A 22,252-nucleotide genomic window follows, 5' to 3' on the forward strand; every position below is an offset into this window, starting at 1 on the left:
CCGCCACTTGATTCTCACTACCCTTTCGTTCTTGAATCTCTATATCAAACTCTTGCAATAGAAGCACTCAGTGCATCAACTTTGCCTTAGAGTCTTTCTTGCTCATCAAATAACGAAGTGCCGCATGGTCGGTGTGAACAATCACCTTTGTACCCATTAGGTACGGGCGAAATTTCTCCATAGTAAAGACAATGGCTAGGGGTTCTTTCTCGGTCACTGTATAGTTGACTTGGGCCTCGTTCATGGTCTTTCTAGCATAGTAGACCAGATAAAAGATCTTATTAATTCGTTTCCCCAATACCGCACCAACCACCACATCGCTTGCATCACACATGAGCTCAAATGGTAAGCTCCAATTTGGCACGGTGATAATAGGAGTGATAGTCAAATTATACTTGAGTAGTTCAAATGCCTTCATACAATCTTCATTGAAAAGGAACTTGGCATCTTTCTCCAAGAGTTTGCACAAGGGGTTTACCACCTTAGAAAAGTCCTTGATGAATCGGCGGTAAAACCCCGCATGACCTAGAAAGCTTCTCACTCCCTTTACGGAAGTAGGGGAGGGAGTTTGGATATCACTTCAATTTTTGCTTTATCAACCTCAATACCATTCTTGGAAATCATGTGACCGAGGACAATGCCCTCGTTGACCATAAAGTGACACTTCTCCCAATTTAGCACCAAGTTAGTTTCTTCACAACGTACCAATACTTTATCCATGTTATCTAAGCACTCTTCAAAATAATCCCCCATGACAGAGAAATCATCCATGAAAACCTTGAGAAAGTCCTCCACCATATCGGTGAAGATGGACATCATACACCACTGAAAAGTTGCCGGTGTATTGCATAACCCGAATGGCTTCCGCGAGAATGCAAAAGTGCCATACCGACAAGTGAAAGTGGTCTTCTCTTGGTCTTCAGGTGCAATAAGAATCTAGTTATATCCGTAATATCCATCCAAGAATCAATAATAAGCACGTCCAGCTAACCTATCCAACATTTGATCAAGAAATGGAAGTGGAAAATGGTCTTTCCGCGTAACTTTATTGAGCTTTCTATAATCCATGCACACTCTCCACCCGGTGACAGTTCTTGTGGGGATCAATTCATTTTTGTAATTTGTGATCACAGTTATGCCCCCTTTCTTTGGGACACATTGCACCGGTGAGGTCCACGAACTATCAAAAATGGGGTAAACCACTCTGACATCCAACCACTTGATGATATATTTCTTTACTACCTATTGCATGGCCTCATTCAATCGTCTTTGATATTCCACGGAGGGTTTGGCATCTTCCTCAAAAATTATTTTGTGCATGCAAAAGGCGGGGCTTATACCCCGAATATCCGCCAATGTCCAACCTATTGCTTTCTTCCTCCTTTGAAGCTCCGCAAGGGTGGAATCTACATGCACGTTAGTTAAGCACGAGGAAAGAATAACATGTAAAGTGGAACAAGGGCCTAGAAACTCATACCTGAGGTGTGAAGGCAAAGGCTTTAACTCCAAGGTGGGAGGCTACTCGATTGTGGGCTTTGTTGGTGAAGTCTTCTGGTTATCGAGATCCAAGGAAAGTTTCCGGGGCTTATAAGTATATGATCCTATTCCTTACAAAGCATTGACACATTCTACAAAGCCTTCTTTCTCATCCTCATCATGATTCAACAACACAAATTCCAAGGTATCTTCCACATTTATCACAGCACTTGTGTCATCAACAATTACGTCAGTCACAAGATCCACAAACGAACACACTTCGTTGCTATTTGGATGCCTCATTGATTTACAAACATGGAACACCACTTTTGCATCTTCCATATCAACTAAGGCCTTCCCTGTAGTAAGGAAAGGTCTCCCCATAATGATTGGCATCTCGTAGTCAACCTCACAGTCAAGTATCACAAAATCTGCGGGAAGGATGAACTTGTCGACCCTAACTAACACATCATCAATTATCCCCAATGGCCTTTTCATTGTCCGATCCGCCATTTGTAACCTCATGGATGTGGGTCATGGTTGCTCATCACTAACTTTTTGAACACAAAATAGGCCATCAAGTTAATGCTTGCCCCCAAATCACATAAAGCTTTGGCGAAATCGGCACTCCCAATAGTGCACGGGATTGTGAAAGCACTGGGGTCTTCCAACTTTGGATCCATGGAGTGCACCATATCACTCACTTGATGTGTCATTTTGATCGCTTCACAGTTCATTGATCTCTTCTTTGTTACTAAATCCTTCATGAACTTGGCATATCCCGGCATTTGTTCTAAAGCTTCAACCAATGGCACATTTATGGACAAAGTTTTTATCATATCAATGAATTTCTTGAATTGATTCTCGTTGTTTTGCTTTGCAAGTATTTGAGGGTATGGAGGAGGAGGCCTTGGCATTGGTACCCATTAAATACTAACACTAGGGTTGGGTCACAACCCCAGCTATGGGTTTAGCTACTCATGGAAATAACAGAAATTAAAGATGAAATGAAGATAAAATCTATAATATTAATTTATGGAATGAAAATCTAATTTTAAGAAGTGAATCTAGTACAAAATTTCCGAAAACAGAAAAGTCAGCCGTATACAAAACATAACATAACCCGATATCCCTAAAAAGTGACAAAAAGTTCTATTTATACTAAGCTGAAAATATCTGACAAAAATGCCCCTACGGATGTTGTGCGATCATGTAATTCTGAGTGTGGCTGCACTCTTGCTTTCGCGGCCGCATAATTCTGATGCTGTTCGCGTTCTTCTCTTTTGGATCTGGGTTGAGCTGAACTTTTGCGGACCGCATAATTCTAAGCACGGTAGCGCTCAAGATTATGCGGTCGCATAAAAGTGATGCGGCCCGCGTTCTTGAGTTTGGCTTGAAATCAACTCTCTAATTCTTCATCTTGCGGACCGTATAATTTTGATCGCGGCTGCACAAGGAACTTCCGCGGCCACACAATTCTGGTATGGTCCGCACTTCTCTCTTTTGCTCAAGTTGGCAGCTCTCTGAATCTCAGTAATCGCGGTCCACGTAATTTCAATCGCGGCCGCGCAGGGACTTTCGCGGCCTCATATTTTTGGTGCGGTCTGCGCTCATCACTTATCCTAATATCACACTCTCTGAATCTCCCTCTTGCCGACCGCATAATTTTGATCGCTGCCGCATCAAAGCTTTCGTGGCCGCACAATATTTGTGCGGTCCGCGCTTTAGACCTCTTTGCCCAGCCTTGGTTTTTGTTTAACTTTTGACTCCTTTGTGAGTTGATTTTGATTCCTTAAGCTCATTTTGAACAATTCATGCAAGCAAGCATATTTTATTTGTTTTCGGGAATACCTTCAAGCATTTTTGGCCTAAAACACGAGTAAAAGAGAGCAAATAATAGGTTAAAATCCCTACTTATCAAGGCGCAGGCCGGTCGGTGCAGTACCACTTACATAGCAGGAGTTCTCTGTTCTCTTTTTGGAGAAGTTTGTGCCGCAGTCTCGCAGAGAGGAGCTGCGTAGACAGTTTGAGCAGTTACGTTAGGATGGCATGTCCGTGACGCAGTACGAGATGAGATTTTCTGAGTTGGCTCATCACGCAGTTTGGTTGGTTCTCATTGATGGAGAAAGGATTAGGAGGTTCATTGATAGCCTCACATACTAATTGCGGTTTCTTATGACTAGGGAGAGGGTATCTGGTGCCACTTTTGACGAGGTGGTTGACATTGCTCGGAAGATAGAGGTGGTTCATAGCCAGGAGCGTGGTGAGAGGGATGCCAAGAGGCCTCGAGGTTCGGGCGGTTCTGGTGGGGTACCTTCTGGAGGGTATTTCTACCACAACAGGGGTCGTCCTTACAGACACGCTTAGATGGGTCGTCCAGTTCACCGTGGTGCATCATCCATCCATGGTTCATACAATTCTCATCAGGGTCAGTCATCTCTCAGTGCACTTCTAGCCCAGAGTATGCCCCGTGCACCATCAGTTCAGAGATCCTCCGTACCAGGTTCTTCTGGTAGTTATTCTGGTTCTCGAGGTCCACCTCAGAACTCGCCACCATTCTTCGAAAGGGAGTGCTATGAGTGTGGAAAGCTGGGTCATGTGAGGAAATATTATCCTCACCATATGCGAGGTCCAGTTCAGCAGAGGAGTCAGGCTACTACTTCTGCACCAGTTGCTCCACCACCCGCCCAGCCAGCTCGGGGTGGGGCTCAGTCAGCTAGGGGTCGCCCAAGAGGGGGAGGCCGATCAGGTGGCGGTCAGGACCAATTTTATGCTTTTCCTGCCAGACCAGATGTTGTTGCTTCAGATGCAGTGATCACAAGTATTGTCTCAGTGTGACACAGGGAGGCATCTATATTATTTGACACTAGTTCCACATATTCGTATGTTCCATCATAATTTTGTTCATTTTATGGATATGCCCCATGAGTCCTTAGTTTCACATGTTCATGTATCTACGCCGGTGGGCGATACTGTAATTCTGGATCGTATGTATCGGTTGTGTGTGCAAATTATTGGGGGACTAGAGACCAGATTTGATCTTTCATTCCTTAGTATGGTCAATTTAGATATTATCTTGGGTATGGTGAGTTATCAGATATTTTGTTATATGACTTTGAGCCAAGTGGGGGAGTGTGCTATCTATGATTTGATTGCACGATTGTGTACGGTATTGGTTTTGGTCTGAGGAATACTTGTTGATTAGTTATGACTTGCAGAGGTTGAGATCGAGGATGACTCGAGTAAGAAAATTTCTTGAATTTGTGTTATATTACCCTTTATAAAAAATCATGAAGTGATTAAATTGTTATTTTGAAGAAGATAGTGCGCACGAAGTATGAATTTGATTGGTCGTGTTAAGGCAGGGTTACTTCTTTAGGGGCTGTTGTGCTAATGGGGCTTGTAACGTTTAGCCCATTTGGGGTAGAGCAATTTAGGTTTGAGTAGAGTGGATGACTTTCAAAAGGGTTTTAACTGATTCAAAAATTTATGTACAGCAATTGAGAATTTTTCCGGATTAATATATGGATAGAATCTGAGATTTATATTTAATGGTGCCAGACTTGTGATAATTTTGTTTGACTATGGATTCTACATTCCAGTATAAGAAAGGTAAAATAACAAATTTAAATTCACATAGGGTATTTTCAGAGTGGGCGTTTCGGTTGTGGTACTTATGTGGGTGCATAAGAAGAATACAATAACTTATGGGCCTTAGGGCGATGCGATTTTATGTTAGGATGTCTTGTAGTGAGCTTTGGATAAGGATCGTAGTGTTCTGACAAGGATAAGTGACAACTTGAGGGTAATTATGATGTGATGAGACTTTACAGATGTTTTGGTGGAAATATTCTTGGGTTTGGTGACCTGCGTGGCTTGGTCGAGTTGGAGGAATTTAGTTCTGATAGCTTGATTTTGTGCAAATGGATTTCAAAGTATTCTTGATGGTTTATACCATGGTTCAAACCAGATATTTTCTACTGGTGTGGGGAACGTGTTGTGTATTTTGATTTCCGCCTGGAAGGAAGCAAGAGTAAAGAGTCTAACTGATCGGATATGTAATTTGCGGGTGACTCATAGTGTTAATGAAGATTCTTGTGCTTGTCACATGATGGCATGATAGATGTGGTGTGTTGTGTGGGATTAAGATTTACATGTACAAGGTGGCAGTTCATTCTTGAAGGGAAGGTCATGAATTCTGAATAGAATGGTCAGTGTTATATATTTAAATGAATGTTATAATTGCCCGGTAATCCCTGAGAAGGGTGCGCAGTTCAAAATGGCATTGTGTTTTGATTTACGGATGTTCGTTGGTATTGCGGTACTCACCTAGTTGATAGACTGCTGATATTCAAATTATTGCTATGTGGCACGGAAGAATTTTGAAAGTATTCCTAGTGGGAAGATTGTGCATGAAAGATGTGTTAGTCATTCAAGTACTGGAGTTGGGACAAGTTACGGTAATTTATGTGTTATATAAAATTAGAGACTGGGAGTTCTCAGAAGCATATTGCTTCAGGGTTGCGACCTATTTTGAATGAATATTTTATTTAAACTCAGTGGAGGCACTAGTTGCGTTAATTATTTGTGATGAGTACGCGCTACGAGTGCGTGAATATATGTGGGGTTTGATCCAATGTGCGGGCATCGGGGCGAGTATTCAGATTCGGGAAAATGTTTAGGCTATGATATGCCTAGAGTTGACGGCTAAGCGTAAAGTTATGATGTTTCTCTTATTCGTACCTTTGTTGAAAACTATCTGGGTTATACTTGAGGTTACAAAGAGGCTAATTCCCTGAATAAACTAGGTAGTTACCATTTCTGCATTAACTGCCGATTTGAGTTGTGATAACGCGCTTTGTAAATGCCTACTCTATGGCGTGTTGATTAATCTAGTCCAGGAGCATGTGCATTTTACTTCATTTATCATATACATGTGTACTTATTTGATTGCTCATGTATGACATGCTTGGACTGGAGGCCTGTTGTCACGACCCAAAATCCAACTAGTCGTGATGGCACCTAACCCAACCCATTAGGTAAGCTAACTATCCACTATCCAATTCCAATGTAATTTAACAAGACAATTGTAAAAGAAAATATCTAAATCTTATACATTCCCCAAGGACTGGTAGTACAAATCATGAGCTTCTAAGATTAGAATTTACAAAACTAGTATGAAATAAATACATCATATGTTCGAAATGTACATAAACAAATTCTTATAAATCTAAGGCTACCATGAACAAGAGGCAGCTATGACCGGAACACACGCTCCCATCAATCACAGCAACATCAACATCCAATATATGCACGCAAGGTGCAGAAGTGTAGTATGAGTACAACCGACCCCATGTACTCAATAAGTAACAAACCTAACCTTAGGTTGAAAGTAGTGACGAGCTGGAACACAAGTCGGGGTCCAACACCAATAGCCAACAACATTTCATAACAATATAATTTAAAGTAGCACAAGTAATAATTCAACAATAACATACTCAACTTAATCATGATTTCTTAAAATAGCTCTGCCTTTCAAGTGTATCAGTGAAAACTGAAGTCTTTTACCGAAGTTGCCAAAAATATGAGTAAGTTTGAAACAGTAATCTTTTCCAAAATCTTTTCAACAATAAATAAGATGTTTCATTTGCTTTCCACAGAGCCAGTGGAAAATGCATCAATATGCATGTATGTCAAGTGTGCATGTCAATGCGATGCACCTAAGTGATAAAACCATATGCATACTCTCAGTGTATGATTTCACTCAGTCCTCCCAGTCACTCAATCCTCTCAGTCACTCAATCCTCACAGTCACTCAGTCCTCCTAGTAACTCAATCCTTACAGTCACTCATGCATCACAGTCACTCAATCTTCCCAAGTCACTCGGCACTCGCACTCAATAGGTACCTGCACTCACTGGGGGTGTGTACAGACTCCGGAGGGTCTCCTTCAGCCCAAGTGCTATTTGAAGCCAATCATGGCATAAATCAATAAACATGTTGTGGTGTGCAGCCTGATCCATAAATATCCTCAAAATTATGCCCTTGGCCTCACTCAGTCAGCAATCTCTCTAGTCTCTCGGGCTCACAGTGTCATGAGAATCAACCCAAAATGATAATATGATGAATCAATAAATAGCAACAAAGACTGAGAGATGATATGAAATGAATAAACATGACTGAGTTTTAAAATTTCAATTTAAACAAATTCAACAACAATATGACCTTTGTGGGTCTCAATAATACTGGCATATAGCCTCAACATGATTTTCACCTTAATAGCCCTAGTACGTAGAGATTTACATGATTTCAGATAAGTTAAGGTAACTACACAGTACCACAGGAATAACAGAATCACAATTCACACGGTGCACGCCCACACGCCCGTCACCTAGCATGTGCGTCACCTCAACACCAAACACATAACACGTATAATTCAGGTTTTATACCTTCAGCACCAAGATTAGAAGAGTTACTTACCTCGAACAAGCCAAATCCAATACCGAGCAAGCTGTACAATACTTCGGAAATTCAATTCCGCATGTATCAACCTCCATACGCCTTCATATCTCCTCAATTCAAGCCAAATGACTCATATCTATTCAAACAACGTGCAAATTAATCACAATTTACTGTAATGCTTACAATTTAACAATTTTCAAAAATTCCCAACTCCGCTCGAAAAATCGACAGTGAGGCCCACGTCTCGGAATCCGACGCAACTCTCAAAATCAGAACACCCATTCCGATACGAGTCCAACCACACAAAAATTATCAAATTCCGACATCGGATTGACCTTCAAATCTTCATTTTATATTTTTTGGAAGATTTTATAAAAATCTGATTTCTCTTCCATAAATTCACGGATTCATGATGTAAATGAATATGGAATCATGAAAAATAATCAATATAGGATAAGGAATACTTACCCTAATATTTATCCGCGAAAATCGCCCAAATATCGCCTAAACCGAGCTCCCCAACTTTGTTTTTGTCAAAAATGACTGAAAACCCCCGTTTATAGGGCCTCAGCTGTTTCGAGCGCAGTTTCCATTATCCCAAAAATTCCCAGCGCTAGAGCTAGGAAATGGGTATAACTCTCTCATACGATGTCCGAATTCGACGAATCGTTTTGCTATGGCTCCATAATTTCAATATGGATCTAATGCTTCAATCAAAACTAAATTTGGAGCTCATTTGCTTAATGTGATACCACGTATTCTTGAAGAATCGACATCGAACTTTCTAGATTCGATGACGAAACCTATCAAATCAAGTCGGAATGAACTCAAATTTTTGCGTACAAGTCATAAATGACATAACAAAGCTATTCCAATTTCCAAAATATGATTCCGACGTCGATATCAGAAAGTCAGCTCCCCGGTCAAACTTCCAAACTTTAAATTTCCTATTTTCGCTATTTCAAGCCGAATTTAACTACGAACTTCAAAATGAATATTCGGACGCACTCCTAGGTCTAAAATCATTATACGGAGCTATTGGAACCATCAAAACTCTATTCCACAGTCGTTTGCACAAAAGTCAAACTCCGGTTAACCCTTTTTCATTTAAGCTTCCAACATGAAATTCATTCTTCCGAACTAATCCCGAAACACCTGAAAATCAAAACCGGCGATTCACACACGTCATAATACATCATATGAAGTTATTCAAAACTTCAAATAGTATAAAGCAGAGTAATTACTCAAAACAACAAGTTGGGTCGTTATATTCTCCCCCACTTAAACATACGTTCGTCCTCAAACGTGCCAAGAGTTGTTTCCAAGCCATCAAATCACTATTCCACCTTACCACGCACATACTCGGGGGTGATCCCACGTCACCCTATACCATATAGGCCTGACAACACCACATAACTGAAAATAACTAATTTAGCCTTAGTCTGTTAACCTTGGAATCCGATTTCCAACATTCAGAATTTCTTACAAGACCCGAGTCTCACATCTACACACTGTATAAGTTTGAAAAAGCTTTATCAGGCCTTAGCCATAGCTCCAGATGTAATCACATGATATACCACACAACTTGCATACTCGCAATAATTTATAGTCACTGTGCTGCTTAAAACAAACCCGATACCAGTATTAAACCACATATCAAACAACAGCTCATTCCAAAACCTTCGTACACATCCGATAATAAAAGAAACACGTGGAATCTCATAACCCCTTATCAAATCAACAAGTCATGGAGCTCTCTCGCCCCAACCAGAACCATAATCACTTTCTAAGCCGAATTTCAATATTATCCTCCCAAATATACCATTATCAAATCCGATAGTACATATTCTAGGTCCGATGACCTAATATTATCAAATACAACTATTCCATATATACGCCACACCAATATATCTCAAGCCAAAAACTGTGCAATCTGTGCACCCAAAAATGGAAAATATCTCAAAGAAGAGAATCGTTTCGCAAGTTCAACTAGCACCACCACAACCTAATATTTACAACCAACTCCTCAAATTACGTGAAGAGGATAACCATAGGCACATATACACAATTCCTTAAATACGTTGCTCATGTAATTTTTATCGTAGAGGAGGGAAAGCAATGAAATCTGATAAATTATCAAAGATATAAAATTCCCACACATGGCACGGACAACTCACATGCCAATAATATGAATCGCCTGGCATGGTCACAGGCCTCCAGTCCCAGCATATCATACAAGAGCAATTAAACAAGTGCACTTGTAGATGATAATGAAATAAGATTCTCATGCTTCTGGACTGGTATAAATAACACGCCATAGTGTAAGCATGTGCACAGTCTGCTATCACACTTCAAATCGGTAATTTAACGCAGAAATAGTAACTACCTCATTTATTCAGGGAATTAGCCTCTTGTAACCTCAAGTGCAACCCAGATAGTTATCAACAAAGGTAAGAACATGAGAAACGTTATAACTTTACGCTTAATAGTCAACTCTAGGCATATCATAGCCTAAGCATTCTTTCGAGTATAAATACTTGCCCCGATGCCCGAACATTGGCTCAAACCTCACATATATACACACCCATAGCGCGTAGCTATCACCAATAATTAACGCAACTAGTGCCTCCACTGAGTTTAAATAAAATACTCACCTCAAACAGGTCGCAACCCTGAAACAATGTGCTTCTGAGAACTTCCAGTCTCCAAATTCATACGACACATCTTTCATGCACGATCATCCCACCAGGAATAGTTCCATAATTCTTCCATGCCACATAGCAATAATTTGAATATCAACAGTCTATCAACCAGGTGAGTACCGCAATACCGATGAACACCCGAAAGTCAAAACACAATGCGCGTTCTGAAATGCGCACACTTCTCAGGGATTACTGAGCAGTTATAACATTCCTATAAATATCTAAAACTGACCATTCTGTCCAAAATTCATGACCTTCCCTTCATGAATGAACTGCCACCTTGTACATGTAAATCTTAACCCCACACAACACACCACATCTATCATGCCATCATGTGAAAAGCACGAGAATCTCATTATCAACTCCGAGTCACCCGCAGTTTACATATCCGGTTAGTTAGAAACTTTCCTCTTGCTTCGTTCCGGGAGGAAATCACAATACACAACACGTTTTCCACACCAGTAGAAAATATCCGGTTATAGCCATGGTGGAAATCATCAAGAACATTTTGAAATTTATTTTCACATAACCAAGCTATTAAAGCTGAATCTCCCTAACTCTACCAAGCCACGCAAGTCACCAAACCCAAGAATATTGCCACCAAAACATCTGTAAAGTCTCACCACATCATAATTACCGAAGAACCGATCATACCATTACCATACTGGTCCAGCCTACTACCCAGTCATTATATTTTCTCCGAGTTTCTTCGGAATTATCCTCAAGTTAACACTTCTCCTTATTAGAACACTACGATCCTTACCCAAAGCTCACTACAAGACATCCTAACATAAAACCACATTGCCCTAAGGCCCATAAGTCATTGTATTGTTCTTAAGCACCCCCTTAAATACCACAACCGAGACATCCACTCTGAAAATACCTTATTTTAGTCTAAAGTCATTTCCTTCACCTTCCTGATACCGAAATATAAAATCCATAATGATATAAAAAAATGCCACAAGTCTTGATACCATCCAACTTAAATCTCAGATTCTAGCCATATACAAATCCGCCAAAAATACTCAGTTGCTACATATTAATCTTGAATCCATTAGAACGTTCTCGAGAGTCATCCACTCTGCTCAAATCTCAATTGCACCTCCCAAACGGGCTAAAAGACACGTACCCCATTAGCACAACAACACTCAAAGAAGTAACCCTGTTTAACACCACCAATCAAATTCATACTCCCTGCGCACTATGTATTTCTAATAACAACTTAATCATTCCATGATTTTCATATTTTCATAAAGTGTAATATAACCCGTATCCAGAAATTTCCTTACTCTAGTCATCCCCAATCTCAACCTCTACATTCATAACTGATCTACAAGTATGTCTCAGACCAAAACTAAAATTTAACATATAACTATGAAATCAAACCGTCAATAATAGGCTCCCGCACTTGGATCAAAGCCATAGATCATTTCATTTAATAACTCACAACACCCATACCGTATTACTGCCATGATATTGCAATGAGATTCAACAAAATTCTTCACAGGCTCATGTAACACCAACCATAAAATACCTCAATCATCCGCTAAGATCGCATTTATTGTCTTGACAGTCAAGTCAACTTTCTCAACCAGATTCAAATTCAGATCTCAACACATACACTCCGCTGGTAGAAAAGAACTCTACGCTCAACATTATAATGACCGCACATCCGTAGTTTACCTCGCAGGTGATAACCCACCTGCTTAGCTTCAAACTGACATCTCTCCATAACCTTTCACAATCACAACTACTACGCCATCACTTATTCTTCCTAGGTCTGAACTCACCACAAGACATGAAAAATCTACTTCATTCCATATTTAAACAACATGAAAAATCTTTCACCACACTCAGAACTCGAGACTATACGTCACATCAATATAGAAATCAAGCACACAATAGTCCTTTTCACATCCCAAACAATTCCCGTCATATTTGAACCATCTGGACACATCCCGCAGTTACATCATACTCCTCATATAGCCATTCAACCGCTCATCGATCCATAAATTCCACTCATAGGGATATTACCGGGTATATGAGTTCAAATGTAAAAGTTCACACAACTGAAACTACCGATCCTAAGCTACGGTCTAAGCCTGGCCTCAAGTCCTCTAAACTGTACCATCACCAAAACATAGAAATAACACCTCACACCTCATCCTTGGAATCACAAGCCGGCAATGCATGACTGATACCGAACGCTCACATGCGCACACGAATGTGTGGAAGGAATTAAAATAGTTATGTTCTAAGCTGAATCAATTACGCACGATAAGGAAAGAAATATGGGAAATTATCCTAAATGCCATGTAGCCTCTCGAAGATAAGTATGGACGTCATCATACCGATCCGCAAGACTCTACTAGATACTTGCTCATGATTTATAGAACTAATGAACCTAGGGCTCTGATACCAACTTGTCACGACCTAAAATCCAACTAGTCGTGATGGCACCTAACCCAATCCGTTAGGTAAGCCAACTATCTACTATCCAATTCCAATGTAATTTAATAAGATAATTAAGTAAAAGAAAATATCTAAATCTTATATATTCCCCAAGGACTGGTAGTACAAATCATGAGCTTCTAAGATTAGAATTTACAAAACTGGTATGAAATAAATACATCATCTGTTCGAAATGTACATAAACAGATTCTTATAAATCTAAGGCTACCATGAACAAGAAGCAGCTTTGACCGGAACACAGGTACATCGTCAAATCCAGCTCCCGTCGATCATATCAACATCAGCATCTAATATCTACACGCAAGATGCAGAGTGTAGTATGAGTACAACCGACCCCATGTACTCAATAGGTAACAAACCTAACCTTAGGTTGAAAGTTGTGACGAGCTGGAACACAAGTCGGGGTCCAACACCAATAGCCAACAACATTTCATAACTATATAATTTAAAGCAGCACAAGTAATAATTCAACAATAACATCCTCAATTTAATCATGATTTCTGAAAATAGCTCTGTCTTTCAAGTGTATCAGTGAAAACAGAAGTCTTTTACTGAAGTTTCCAAAAAATATGAGTAAGTTTGAAACGATATTTTTTTCCAAAATTCTTTTCAACAATAAATAAGATGTTTCATTTTCTTTCCACATATCCAGTGGAAAATGCATCAATATGCATGTATGTCAAGTGTGCATGTCAATGCGATGCACCTCAGTGATAAAACCATATGCATACTCTCAGAATATCATTTCACTCAGTCCTCCCAGTCACTCAATCTTCTCAGTCACTCAGTCACTTAGTCCTCCCAGTTACTCAATCCCCAAAGTCACTCAATCCTCACAGTCATTCATGCCTCACAATCACTCATGCCTCCTAGTCACTCGGCACCTGGCACTCGGCACTCGCACTCAGTAGGTACCTGCGCTCACTGGGGGTGTGTACATACTCCGGAGGGGCTCCTTCAGCCCAAGCGCTATAATCTGCACGGACAACTCACGTGCTATAATAATAAAGTATGTTGCAGGCGGGCAACGATCCCATAAATATCCTCACCATCAGGCCCTCGGCCTCACTCAGTCATCAATCTCTCTAGTCTCTCGGGCTCACAATGTCATGAAAATCAGCCCAAAATGATGATATGATGAATCAATAAATAGCAACAGAGATTGAGAGATGATATGAAATGAATGAACATGACTGAGTTTTAAATTTTCAATTTAAACAAATTCAACAACAATATGACCTTTGTGGGTCTCAATAATACTGGCATATAGCCTCAACATGATTTTCACCTTAATAGCCCTAGTACGTAGAGATTTACATGATTTCAGATAAGTTAAGGTAACTACACAGTACCACAGAAATAACGGAGTCATAGTTCACACGGTGCACGCCCACACGCCCGTCACCTAGCATGTGCGTCACCTCAACACCAAACACATAACACGTATAATTCAGGTTTTATACCCTCAGCTCCAAGATTAGAAGAGTTACTTACCTTGAACAAGCCAAATCCAATACCGAGCAAGCTGTACAATACTCCAAAAATTCCATTCCGCGCGTATCAACCTCCATATGCCTTCCTATCTCTTCAATTCAAGCCAAATGACTAGTATCTATTCAAACAACGTGCAAATTAATCACAACTTACTCTAATGCTTACAATTTAACAATTTACAAAAATTCTCAACTCCGCTCGAAAAATCAACAGTGGAGCCCACATCTCGAAATCCGACGAAACTCACAAAATCCAAACACCCGTTCCGATATGAGTCCAACCATACAAAATTATCAAATTCCGATATCGGATTGACCTTCAAATCTTCATTTTATATTTTTTGGAAGATTTTATAAAAAACTGATTTTTCATCCATAGATTCACGGATTCATGATATAAATGAATATGGAATCATAAAATATAATCAATATAGGATAAGGAACCCTTACCCCAATGTTTATCCGTAAAAATCGCCCAAAGATCGCCTACACCGAGCTCCCCAACTTTGTTTTTGTCAAAAATGGGGTGCTACCTGTGGCGCAGTTTCCAGTATCCAAAAAATTCCCAGCACCAAGGCTAGTGCCCTACACTACCGTGGGCGCTGGCGGCGACGGAAAATCATTCTCGACACAAAAATGGGCATAACTCTCTCATACGATGTCCGAATTTGACGATTCTTTTTGCTATGGCTCCGTAATTTCAATATGGATCTAATTATTAAATCAAAACTGAATTTGGAGCTCATTTTCTTAATGTGATGCCAGTATTCTTGAAGAATCGACATCGAACATTCTAGGTTCGATGATGAAACCTATCAAATCAAGTGGGAATGAACTTAAATTTTTGCGTACAAGTCATAAATGACATAACAAAGCTATTCCAATTTCTAAAATATGAAAGTCAGCTCCCTGGTCAAACTTTCAAACTTTAAATTTCCTATTTTCGCTATTTCAAGACGAATTTAACTACGAACTTCAAAATGAATATCCGGACGCACTCTTAGGTCCAAAATAACCACACGGAGCTATTGGAACCATCAAAACTCCATTCCGGAGTCGTTTTCACAAAAATCAAATTCCGATCAACCCTTTTTCATTTAAGCTTCCAACATGAAATTCATTCTTCCGAACTAATTTCCGAAATACTTGGAAATCAAAATCGGCGATTCACATACGTCATAATACATCATATGAAGCTATTCAAGACTTCAAGTAGTAGAAAGGAGAGTAATTACACAAAACGACAAGTTGAGTCGTTACATCTGTGACCATGCCGGGCGGATTATGTTATTGGCACGTGAGTTGTCCGTGCGGGTCCAGATATTGGTATTATTGGGACGTGAGTTGTCCATGCGGGTGATGATTATATGAGCTCTAGGAGAGCTGGTTAATATTATTAAATTCGTTTGACTTGGTTCTACTGTATATAATGAGCTCATAGAATTTCGGTTGTAGTAGTGCTTGTTGAACTTGCAATACAGTTATCTACTTTGCGACATCTTCCATTTTGGGTACAAGGTTGCGCAGTTATGGATTGAGTCATATTGGTGTGGCATGTCAATGGGATAGTTCTGTTTAATAATATATGGTCATTGGACCTAGAATGGGTACTATCAGGTTTGATTATGGTATATTTGGGAGAATGACATTGAAAGTCGGCTTAGAAAGTGATTATGGTTCTGGTTGGGGTGAGATAACTCCATGACTTGTTGATTTGAAAAGGGGTTATGAGATTCCACGTGTTTCTTTTATTATCAGTAGTGTACGAAAGTTTTGGAATGAGTTTATGTGGGATATGGGGTTTAATATAGTACTTGGTTGGTTTGGAGTAGTTACCGAGATCGGAAATGGTGCTACGAGTATGCGAGTTGTGTGAATATCATGTGATTAGATCGTGAGTTATGGCTATGGCTTGATACAGTTTGTTCAGACTTATACAATGTTTGTTCAGACTTGAAACGAATTCTGGATGTTAGAAATGGGGCTCCAAGGTTTTTGGGCTGAGGTTAATTAATGATGTTTAGTTATGTTGTGTTGCCAGGCCTATATAGAATATGGTGACGTGAGATCACCCCCGGGCATGTGCGTGGTAAGATGAAATAGTGAGTTGATGGCATGGAAACAACTCTTAGCACGTTCGAGGACGAACGAATATTTAAGTGGGGGAGATTGTACCCACCCGGCCGGTCGTTTCGAGTATTACAACCCCGTTCCCCATTTACTACTCAATTTATGCTCTACAGTTGTTATGTGACTTGTCGGGGTGATTAGTTCAGGTCCGGTGAGGTTTTAGAATGAATTGGAATACTTAGTTCCAAGGTTAAAGCTTAAGTTAAAATAGTGACCGGATGTCGACTTATGTGTAAACGACCACAGAATGGAGTTTTGATGATTTCAATAGCTCAGTATGGTAATTTTGGACTTAGGAGAGTGTCCGGAATTTCTTTTAAGGTCCGTAGTGGAATTTGTCTTGAAATGATGAAAGTCAAATTTTTGAAAAGTTTAACCGGGGTGTTGACTTTTTGACATCGGGGTCAGAATCCGATTCTAGAAATTTGAATAGGTCCGTTATATCATTTATTACTTGAGTGCAAAATTTGAAATCAATCGGACGTGATTTGATAGGTTTCAACGTCATTTGTAAAATTTGGAAATTTCGAAGTTCCTTAGACTTGAATCTGTGTGTAGTTTGTGATTTTAGCGTTGTTTGACGGGACTTGAAGCTTCGACTAAGTTCAAATGATGTTTTAGGACATGTTGGTGCATTTGATTAAGGTCCCGAGGGTCTCGGGTGAGTTTCAAATAGTTAACGGATCAAATTCGGACTTAGAAGAAATCTGGAAAATTTTTGTCTTCGGGTGTGATCGCACCTGCGAGAAATTGGCCGCTGGTGCGATGCCGCAGATGCGGCTCAGTGGGTGCAGAAGTGAGAAATTGGGCGCAGAAGCGCAGATTTGGGCACAGATGCTGCGAGTTGTGCAGGTGCGATGGATTTTACGCACCTGCGATTTGCGCAGTTGCGGTTGGCCTGTCGCAGAAGCGGATTTCGCAGAAGCGGAGATTTAGCCGTAGGTGCGAAAGCACTGGGCAGTGTACAAAACAGAGGAGTTCCGACATTTTTAGTCATTTTTGACATTTTGAGCTCGGGTTTTGGCGAGTTCTGAGCAACAAATCATGGGAAATCTTGAGGTAAGTCACTTGTGATCATTTCTACTCCATAACATTGAATTATCATCGAATAATCCGACTAGATTACATGTTTTTGAGGTGTAAATTGGAGATTTGAATTTAGGGATTTGGAAATAAGATTTGATGATTTGGAGGTCGAGTTGATATCGGAATTTGGTAAAATTTGTATGGTTAGACTCGTGGTTGAACAAGCATTCATGTTTTGTATCTTTTGTCGGGTCCGAGACGTGGACCTCACGGGCGATTTTTGAGTTAAATTTCGGATTTTGTTGGAAAATTAGTATTTTCTTATGGAATTAATTCCAATAAATTTTATTGACTGAATCGAATAATTTGTGGCTAGATTCGAGGCGTTTGGAGACCAATTCACGAGGCAAGGGCCTAGCGGAGTAAAGAATTTCACGATTTGAGGTAAGTAACACTTCTAAACTTAGTTTTGAGGGTATAAATCCCCGAATTTGGTATGATATAAATTGTTTGGAGGTGACACACACGATAAGTGACGAGGATGTGGACGCACCATAGAAACTGTGTCTTGAATAAATCCTGTGCAGTTGTAAAATTAATGAATCATGTTATTATCTGAACATATTCCACGTGTTAGAGAAATTGAGCTGAGGCTCTTATTAAATATTATGTTTAGGCTACGTGCCAATATTTTGGGACTCATGGGATCGTGTTGCTGTTGAATTAATTATTTCAAAAATATACATTTCACACTCACACATATTCATCCATTGTGTGGATATTTATGGGATCGAGTTGCGTGCCGCAGCAGGCCATATTGGCTTTATACATTATTATTATATGGATCGGGGTTGCCCGCCTGCAGCAGACCTTATAGGCTTTACTATATTATGGATCGAGTATGTCCACCTACAGCAGGCCTTATAGGCTTTATTATTATACGGATCGGGACTGCACGCCCGCAGTAGGCCATTTTAAGCTCGGGTTTTGGCGAGTTCTGAGCAACAAATCATGGGGAATCTTGAGGTAAGTCACTTGTGATCATTTCTACTCCATAACATTGAATTATCATCGAATAATCCGACTAGATTACATGTTTTTGAGGTGTAAATTAGAGATTTGAATTTAGGGATTTGGAAATAAGATTTGATGATTTGGAGGTCGAGTTGATATTGGAATTTGGTAAAATTTGTATGGTTAGACTCGTGGTTGAACAAGCGTTCATGTTTTATATCTTTTGTCGGGTCCGAGACGTGGACCTCACGGGGCATTTTTGAGTTAAATTTCGGATTTTGTTGGAAAATTAGTATTTTCTTATGGAATTAATTCCAATAAATTTTATTGACTGAATCGAATAATTTGTGGCTAGATTCGAGGCGTTTGGAGACCAATTCACGAGGCAAGGGCCTAGCGGAGTAAAGAATTTCACGATTTGAGGTAAGTAACACTTCTAAACTTAGTTTTGAGGGTATGAATCCCCGAATTTGGTATGATATAAATTGTTTGGAGGTGACACACACGATAAGTGACGAGGATGTGGACACACCATAGAAACTGTGTCTTGAATAAATCCTGTGCAGTTGTAAAATTAATGAATCATGTTATTATCTGAACATATTCCACGTGTTAGAGAAATTGAGCTGAGGATCTTATTAAATATTATGTTTAGGCTACGTGCCAATATTTTGGGACCCATGGGATCGTGTTGCTGTTGAATTAATTGTTTTAAAAATATACATTTCACACTCACACATATTCATCCATTGTGTGGATATTTATGGGATCGAGTTGCATGTCGCAGCAGGCCATATTGGCTTTATACATTATTATTATATGGATCGGGGTTGCCCGCCTGCAGCAGACCTTATAGGATTTACTATATTATGGATCGAGTATGTCCACCTACAGCAGGCCTTATAGGCTTTATTATTATACGGATCGGGACTGCACGCCCGCAGTAGGCCATTTTAAGCTCGGGTTTTGGCGAGTTCTGAGCAACAAATCATGGGGAATCTTGAGGTAAGTCACTTGTGATCATCTCTACTCCATAACATTGAATTATCATCGAATAATCCGACTAGATTACATGTTTTTGAGGTGTAAATTGGAGATTTGAATTTAGGGATTTGGAAATAAGATTTGATGATTTGGAGGTCGAGTTGATATTGGAATTTGGTAAAATTTGTATGGTTAGACTCGTGGTTGAACAAGCGTTCATGTTTTATATCTTTTGTCGGGTCCGAGACGTGGACCTCACGGGGCATTTTTGAGTTAAATTTCGGATTTTGTTGGAAAATTAGTATTTTCTTATGGAATTAATTCCAATAAATTTTATTGACTGAATCGAATAATTTGTGGCTAGATTCGAGGCGTTTGGAGACCAATTCACGAGGCAAGGGCCTAGCGGAGTAAAGAATTTCACGATTTGAGGTAAGTAACACTTCTAAACTTAGTTTTGAGGGTATGAATCCCCGAATTTGGTATGATATAAATTGTTTGGAGGTGACACACACGATAAGTGACGAGGATGTGGACACACCATAGAAACTGTGTCTTGAATAAATCCTGTGCAGTTGTAAAATTAATGAATCATGTTATTATCTGAACATATTCCACGTGTTAGAGAAATTGAGCTGAGGATCTTATTAAATATTATGTTTAGGCTACGTGCCAATATTTTGGGACCCATGGGATCGTGTTGCTGTTGAATTAATTATTTTAAAAATATACATTTCACACTTACACATATTCATCCATTGTGTGGATATTTATGGGATCGAGTTGCGTGCCGCAGCAGGCCATATTGGCTTTATACATTATTATTATATGGATCGGGGTTGCCCGCCTGCAGCAGACATTATAGGCTTTACTATATTATGGATCGAGTATGTCCACCTACAGCAGGCCTTATAGGCTTTATTATTATATGGATCGGGACTGCACGCCCGCAGTAGGCCATATAGGCTTTATATCACGCTTAAGCTGAAGGAGCCCCTCTGGAGTCTAACCTGTAACGACCCGACTTGTAGTTTTAAGAATTTACGCCCCTTTCAGTGACTAAAGGTCACGAGAAGCTTCGTAGTATACATGATGACCCGCGGGTATAGTCGAGTTCGATTTTCGGAAGATGTGGAATTACATTGAAAGAACAATTCTTATTTAGAAGCTTAAATGGAAAGAGTTGACCGGAGAGTTGAGTTTTGAGCAAACGACCCCGGAATAAAATTTTGATGATGTCAATAAAAGGGAACCAAACTTAATTAATGTGAATTGACTGTTGGAGAAATGATTCCAAAAGAACGATCTTTCGGTGGACAAAGGGCCAGTAAAAATTAACTTATTATATCCATTTATAAATATAATATACAAAGAATCATGTTGTGAGATTGTCCATGTTTTATGGGAAGAACAAGCAAGTTTGCAGAGGTCAGAGGTTGGTTTATGTTTGTAGACAAACTCACATACCAGGCCTCTAATCGCAGAAGTGAGAATTTTCTCGCAAAAGCGACAAATAGTCTGCAAAAGCGGAATCTGGGCAGAATCATAAGGACCAAAAATGGTCATTTCTTCATTTTCGATTTTGGATTTTTGGAGCTCGGTTCTTGGGCGATTTTGAGGATTTCCTCACAAGCTTGGTTGGGGTAAGTGTTCTATATCTTAAAGTGATTATATTTCATGAATCTATGGTTATATCCATCGTTTAATTCAGATTTAAATAGAAGAAATCAAGATTTTTGTAAAATCTTCCAGAAACAAAAATTTAAGATTTGGAGGTTGAGTTGTTATCAGAATTTGATAAAATTGGTATGGTTGAACTCGTATCGGAATGGGTGTTCGGATTTCATGAAAACTATGTCGGGTTCCGAGAGGCGGGGTGATAAAATTGGTATGGTTGAACTCGTATCGGAATGGGTGTTCGGATTTCATGAAAACTATGTCGGGTTCTGAGAGGTGGGCCCCGCATTGACTTTTGTTGACTTTTTAGAATAAATATTTAAGTGGATGTTTTATTATCCGGAATTTATTTCCGATGAATGTTAATGAAGTTATACAATTAATTTGAATAGATTTGAGCGGTCCAGAAGTAAGTATCGACATAACTTTGAGCGGTCCAAGAAGGCGATTTTGGAATATCGACATAACTTCAAAAAGGTAAGTATCTTGCCTAAATTTGAGTGGGGGAATTACCCCTTAGGCATCAAGTCTTATGTGCCATTTGTGAAATGTGAAAAGCCGTGTACGCAAGGTGACGAGTACGTACTCGGGCTTATATGTGCAAATTATTTTTGGGTTAAAGTCTTAGGCATTATTGTGTAGTAAATTGGATAATTGTTGGCATTTGTTAAATCATCTATTTGCCATGCCTAAATCCTTGTTTGTTGAACATAGTTTTCTATGACAATTTGACGTGATTATTACTTGAATATTTAAGTAAATTCCGTGAGATTGTTGATTTGATATTTCTTGGAAATAATTATATTATGGATTTTT

Source organism: Nicotiana tabacum, chromosome 24 (assembly GCF_000715075.1).
Source record: "Nicotiana tabacum cultivar K326 chromosome 24, ASM71507v2, whole genome shotgun sequence".
Taxonomy (NCBI): Eukaryota; Viridiplantae; Streptophyta; class Magnoliopsida; order Solanales; family Solanaceae; genus Nicotiana; species Nicotiana tabacum.